Consider the following 7,245-nt stretch of genomic DNA (forward strand, 5'->3'; position numbering starts at 1 on the left):
ACACAGTTATGCTGTGAAATCTTACAGGACACCCGGAAGCAGTAACAGACAAGTGGTCGGCACCAACAAATAACACAGGCTAAGAGTCAGGCTGGGAGCACATCCTACGAGAACTTGTTCACACTATGCTCACCACAACCTGTAAACATTCCGGCCGAACATCCGCTTGCGGGGGCTGCCAGAAGGACGAAGGAACCAACAGGCCCACGCCGTGATTCACACACAGGCACCTCAATTTGTACAAACATCTAGGCCAACACCAACTCCGGACTCCCCTCTCACTGCGAGGCTTGGCACAGTTTATACGAAATGCCTTCCAGGCAACCAGTAACCGCCGCAGGAATTTCACGATTAGCAAACAGCCCCAGCGTAACAGACATCACACATGTGCTTACGCGCGAGCCACAACTCCACCAGTCCAACCGGCCGCCCCAAACCGAGTGCCTGTCGCCGTCCCGCGCGCCCCAGCCGAAAACGCAAAGATGCTCATGCCCGGGGACGCGCCAAAGATAACAAGCCGATCGCTGATGATCGACCAGCGATCTGGCTCACCCGTGAAGGAGACAGCGACACTTTGCAGTAGAATAGTGATAACTGAGATATAGCTCTATGGTTTACACTGAAAAGTAATGGGAATATACAAAGACAGTAACTTGTTCTCGAAAGAACAGTTACTGTTGATGACCGTGCAGCTTTTCTGTGGAATAAATGATGACTAACTGAAAACTTCAGCTGCCGACAGGTGTTGTTGATATACCTCGATGTGGACAGCTGAAAATGCGTGTCCCGACCGGGACTCGAACCCGGGATCTCCTGCTTACATGGCAGACGCTCTGTCCATCTGAGCCACCGAGGACACAAATGAATAGCGTGATTGCAGGGACTTATCCCTTGCACGCTTCTTATGGGAATCGGCAAGGCGTGCGCGAGTAATGAGTGAGTGGGCAAATGTCTATAAGGTACAATACATATGTAGAATTGTGGACAGTTGGGAATGTGAGTCTCACGGGAAGCGCGCAAGGGATAAGTCCCTGCAGTCGCGCTATTCATTTGTGTCCTCGGTGGCTCAGATGGATAGAGTGTCTGCCATGTAAGCAGGAGTTCCCGGGTTCGAGTCCAGGTCGGGGCACACATTTTCAGCTGTCCGCATCGAGGTATATCAACAACACCTGTCGGCAGCTGAGGTTTTCAGTTAGTCGTCATTTAAATAATGGGAAGTTGATATGATTTTCAAAGCAGCATGCTTCACAGAGTTAAGGAATCCGGCAGCAGTATTAGGCCCCTGATAACACACCCAACGACGCATCCAGAGGTGTCCCCGCCGCTGGAGAGGTGTCGGTGCGGTTCCCTCGCGGAAGGCCAGCACTGCTCTTCCTGAAGGCCAACGGACGCCGCACGGGCTCCGCAGGACACGCAAGGCGAGGCGAGTTGCCCACAATACTCTCTACCTGCCCGCCTGCTATCTGCCGGCTTCCTTCCTGCCACGACGGCCATCGCACTCCAAGGATCCTGGAGGCTGTGCGGTGCCGAGACACACTCACACAAGGGTACGGTAAAAGCTACAGGGCGTCCAGAGGAGGACTCCCTGATTTCAAAACTAAATATCTCGTAAACAAAGATCGATAGAGGAATGCATTGAACGGTATCTTTATTGTGAAAGCCGTAAGAAGTTTATACAGCAGTTTGAAATAATAGTTACAAAAGCTGCTAACAGGTGGCGCTGTAATCGCCGTACGTAATGCCTAGTATAAATAGTGATCCGAAGCTCAGAGCGATCAGTTCCACTATTGAAACGTGAAACGAGGTTAGCGTACCGAAGGAAGAGATTAAAACCATGTACTCCATCGAACAACGCGTTTTACTGGTGCTAGAGTACCACAGGTTAGAAGAGAGTCCTACGGCAACAAGGCGAAGTTTTCAAGCACGATTTATGTTCCAAAAGGACCCGATGCGAAAACCATTCGTACGCTCTTCGCAAAATTTCAACGGACAGGCAGCGTAACTGATGATCTAGTGGGGCATGTTGGCCGCAAGCAAACCGCAGTTACGCCTGAAAATATCGCCACAGTTTCTGTAATTATTCTCCTCCTAGTCGGAAAATACACTCCTGGAAATTGAAATAAGAACACCGTGAATTCATTGTCCCAGGAAGGGGAAACTTTATTGACACATTCCTGGGGTCAGATACATCACATGATCACACTGACAGAACCACAGGCACATAGACACAGGCAACAGAGCATGCACAATGTCGGCACTAGTACAGTGTATATCCACCTTTCGCAGCAATGCAGGCTGCTATTCTCCCACGGAGACGATCGTAGAGATGCTGGATGTAGTCCTGTGGAACGGCTTGCCATGCCATTTCCACCTGGCGCCTCAGTTGGACCAGCGTTCGTGCTGGACGTGCAGACCGCGTGAGACGACGCTTCATCCAGTCCCAAACATGCTCAATGGGGGACAGATCCGGAGATCGTGCTGGCCAGGGTAGTTGACCTACACCTTCTAGAGCACGTTGGGTGGCACGGGATACATGCGGACGTGCATTGTCCTGTTGGAACAGCAAGTTCCCTTGCCGGTCTAGGAATGGTAGAACGATGGGTTCGATGACGGTTTGGATGTACCGTGCACTATTCAGTGTCCCCTCGACGATCACCAGTGGTGTACGGCCAGTGTAGGAGATCGCTCCCCACACCATGATGCCGGGTGTTGGCCCTGTGTGCCTCGGTCGTATGCAGTCCTGATTGTGGCGCTCACCTGCACGGCGCCAAACACGCATACGACCATCATTGGCACCAAGGCAGAAGCGACTCTCATCGCTGAAGACGACACGTCTCCATTCGTCCCTCCATTCACGCCTGTCGCGACACCACTGGAGGCGGGCTGCACGATGTTGGGGCGTGAGCGGAAGACGGCCTAACGGTGTGCGGGACCGTAGCCCAGCTTCATGGAGACGGTTGCGAATGGTCCTCGCCGATACCCCAGGAGCAACAGTGTCCCTAATTTGCTGGGAAGTGGCGGTGCGGTCCCCTACTGCACTGCGTAGGATCCTACGGTCTTGGCGTGCATCCGTGCGTCGCTGCGGTCCGGTCCCAGGTCGACGGGCACGTGCACCTTCCGCCGACCACTGGCGACAACATCGATGTACTGTGGAGACCTCACGCCCCACGTGTTGAGCAATTCGGCGGTACGTCCACCCGGCCTCCCGCATGCCCACTATATGCCCTCGCTCAAAGTCCGTCAACTGCACATACGGTTCACGTCCACGCTGTCGCGGCATGCTACCAGTGTTAAAGACTGCGATGGAGCTCCGTATGCCACGGCAAACTGGCTGACACTGACGGCGGCGGTGCACAAATGCTGCGCAGCTAGCGCCATTCGACGGCCAACACCGCGGTTCCTGGTGTGTCCGCTGTGCCGTGCGTGTGATCATTGCTTGTACAGCCCTCTCGCAGTGTCCGGAGCAAGTATGGTGGGTCTGACACACCGGTGTCAATGTGTTCTTTTTTCCATTTCCAGGAGTGTATAAACACTCACAGAGCGATAGCAGTGTGAATGTGTTAACTGGAGAGAAAGTGCTGTGTGAAAATGCCGGGTGATCATAAAGTCAGTATAAATTTTAAAACTGAATAAATCACGTAATAATGTAGATAGAGAGGTACAAATTGACACACGTGGTTGCAATGACATGGGGTTTTATTAGAACTAAAAAAATACAAAGGTTCAAAAATGTCCGTCAGATGGCGCTTCATCTGATCAGAATTGCAATAATTAGCATAACAAAGTAAGATAAAGCAAAGATGATGTTCTTTACAGGAAATGCTCAATATGTCTTCCATCATTCCTCAACAATAGCTGTAGTCGATGAATAATGTTGTGAACAGCACTGTAAAGCATGTCCGGAGTTATGGTGAGGCATTGGCGTCGGTTGTCTTCCATCATCCCTAGAGAAGTAGGTCGATCACGATACACCTGCGACTTCAGGTAACCCCAAAGCCAATAATCGCACGGACTGAGGTCTGGGGACCCGGGAGGCCAAACATGACGAAACTGGCGGCTGAGCACACGATCATCACCAACCGGCGCGCGCAAGAGGTCTTTCACGCGTCTAGCAATATGGGGTGGAGCGCCATCCTGGATAAACATCGTACGTTCCAGCAGGTGTTTATCAGCCAGGCTGGGGATGATGCGATATTGTAACAAATCGGCGTACCTCTCACCCGTCACGGTAACAGTTACAAAACCAGAATCACGCATTTTCTCGAAGAAAAAAGGCCCGATAACGGTAGATGTGGTAAATACAACCCATACCGTGACTTTCTCGTCGTGCAATGGAGTTTCCACGACAGTTCTAGGAGTTTTGGTAGCCCAAATTCTGCAATTGTGGGCGTTGACAGACCCTCGGGGCGTGAAATGCGCTTCGTCGGTCCACAACACGTTACTCAACCAATCGTCATCTTCTGCCATCTTTTGAAACGCCCACACCGCAAATGCCCTCCGATTCACTAAATCGCCAGGTAACAGTTCATGATGCCGATGGATTTTGTACGGATAGCATCGGAGGGTACGCCTTAGTGCCAACCAAACAGTAGCGTATGGAATGCCGGTGCGACGTGCGACTGCACGAGCGCTGACTTCCCCGTGCATAGACGAACCCGCTACAGTCTCCATTTCTTCCTGAAATGTCTCAGCAGCATTACGCCTTGTGCTCGGTCGGCCACTACGGGGTCTATCGTCTAAACAACCCGTGGTTCGAACTTCGAAATCATTCTCGCCACAGCTGCATTTGTCAACGGACCTTTACCCGTTCGAATCCCCTTCCTATGGCGACAGGATCGTAACGCTGAACTAGCACATTCCCCATTCTTATAACACAGCTTCACTAAAAGCGCCTTTTCAGGTAACTTCAACATGCTGCGACTGCTGGCGCATCTGGTTCTCTCTCTCATTACAGCTCCTTTTATACACGATTGTCATGCGCAGTCACTGACATTTTGCTGTCCAGCGCCGTCTGTCGGACATTTTGTGAACTTTGTTTTTTTTTTGTTCTAATAAAACCCCATGTAATTTCAAGCATGTGTGTCAATTTTTACCTCTCTATGTACATTATTCCGTGGTTTATTAAGTTTTCAAATTTATACTGACTTTTTGATCGCCCGGTACTTAACATATACACATGAAAGACGAAGAAGAATGCAATAAAGAACAAAAAACCGCGCAATTGCGAATTCGCCTGATCTTGCGCTGTTTGTCCCAGTTCGGCGGTCCACGCTCTTAATGCGTGAAGGAATAGGTAAAGGTTGTTGACCCCTCCTTCGCAGAGTTTTCAGCCGGGCATGGGAAGCAAATTCCGCCTACCGAAATGTTTATAGCTTCTGGTGCAGATTGAATAGGTTGTTTCCTCACACAGTTCTGGCAGCTATCGGAAGCCGTTATAAAAATTATACGGTTCCACTTAAAGAAACACCTGTTCGCTTCAATATCTATTAGATATCAGCACTAAAAAAATCAACAAATAGAAAGAAACGTGTCCCTCCACGTTCTAAAATTTGCCAAAAACCGCATTTCGTGTAGCCGTTCATGAAGTAAAAGGGGTATTACGTCTTTCTTGAGTCACCCTCTATATGCAAGACGTCCTCTTACACTGAAAGGTAAACACAATATTGAGGGAGCTTTACTTTAGTAAGAACTCTATTTTGTGACAGCCAGGTGGCTTGCTCTTAAGCTGTTAGTGGAGACAATTTTCTTTCGCTTGAGGCTACAATATTAAGGTGGGTGGTGTAGTAATAGATCCTCTTACACTGAAAGGTAATCACAATATTGAGGGAGCTTTACTTTAGTAAGAACTCTATTTTGTGACAGCCAGGTGGCTTGCTCTTAAGCTGTTAGTGGAGACAATTTTCTTTCGCTTGAGGCTACAATATTAAGGAACGGTGGGTGGTGTAGTAAGTATTGCTTGATAGCTCAGTACCAAGTTTTTAAGTTAGTTAAAAAAAATGGTTCAAATTACTCTGAGCACTATGGGACTTAACTGCTGAGGTCATCAGTCCCCTAGAACTTAGATCTACTTAAACCTAACCAACCTAAGGACATCACACACATCCATGCCCGAGGCAGGATCCGAACCTGCGATTGTAGCGGTCGCGCGTTTCCAGACTGTAGCGCCTAGAACCGCTCGCCCACCCCGGCCGGCTTGAAGTTAGTATCCTTGTTATATAGCGTGGACCATTTTTAGGTACCCTGTTGAAGAACACGTTTAGTTTCCGCTAAAACGTAGGTTCGTTTTACAACATGGTAACTGACTCTGGTCACAGATACCTATACACATAAAAATGTAATAATGATAATAACATTATACAAGGTTATATTAAATCGTTCACAGTCGTTGTAAGAAAGTAACTGCAATGTTTTATACATTTCATACCATGTAACTAAGTACGACGAATCAAGACTGATGATAAATGTCAACTACAGTGATAGGATCTGTTAACGAGAGGAATGAAAGTAGTTTCCATACAAAACCCTGCCAGAGTGAGGCTTGTGAGAGCAGGGATAGCTGCAGTGACGTGGGTAGGCTTGGGGGAGGAATTGTTCTTGTGATAGGTGACGATCTACTAACTGTCTTCTCAGGATGGAATGCTGTGAAACTTCTCTGAAATTTCGCGAAAGAATGTTTCAGAATCGCGTTCCCGGCAGAAGAAAATTGAAAAAGTATCTGTTCTGTGGAGTGGTATCAATTGAATATTGCTTTGTTGCTATATTGCGCAGCTGGAGTGTATAAGAGTAGAAGACAAGAAGAATGGCCGGCAGAATTTCAGTAAAATACAGGTAGTGGGCAAATTATGAAAATACCGAAGACACCACACATTACCGTGTCGAATACGGAGCAGGAAAACAGCTGTCACTCAAAACAGCTTCGATCCGGTTCGGAATGGATAAACACAGATGATGTATAGTTTTAAAGCAGGTCTTGTATAATTATTCCTGCGAAATAGTGGGAAGTTCAGGTAATGATGGTGGAGGTTGGTACCGATCACACACACATTTCTCCTTAGCAGACGACAAAGGCTCAATAGTGTTGAGATCCGGTGATTGTAGTGACCAGGAGAAGTGGCAATTCATTCTTGCACTCTCAAAACCAGTGCTGAACGGTGAGACCCGTGCGAACTCGGGCACAGTCCTCTTGATACATAGCATCATCATTGGGGGACAAACGTTGTACCACGGAATGAGCCTACTACTACT

The 7,245-nt window shown here is 48.6% G+C and overlaps 1 non-coding gene across 1 annotated transcript; it reads right to left on the bottom strand.

The window, feature by feature from the left end:
• Positions 1-782: 782 nt before the first annotated feature.
• Trnat-ugu (transfer RNA threonine (anticodon UGU)) lies at positions 783-857 on the bottom strand. Its single transcript has one exon. It is a non-coding gene; the product is annotated as a tRNA-Thr (tRNA).
• Positions 858-7,245: the final 6,388 nt, after the last annotated feature.

Source organism: Schistocerca nitens, chromosome 9 (assembly GCF_023898315.1).
Source record: "Schistocerca nitens isolate TAMUIC-IGC-003100 chromosome 9, iqSchNite1.1, whole genome shotgun sequence".
Lineage (NCBI taxonomy): Eukaryota > Metazoa > Arthropoda > Insecta > Orthoptera > Acrididae > Schistocerca > Schistocerca nitens.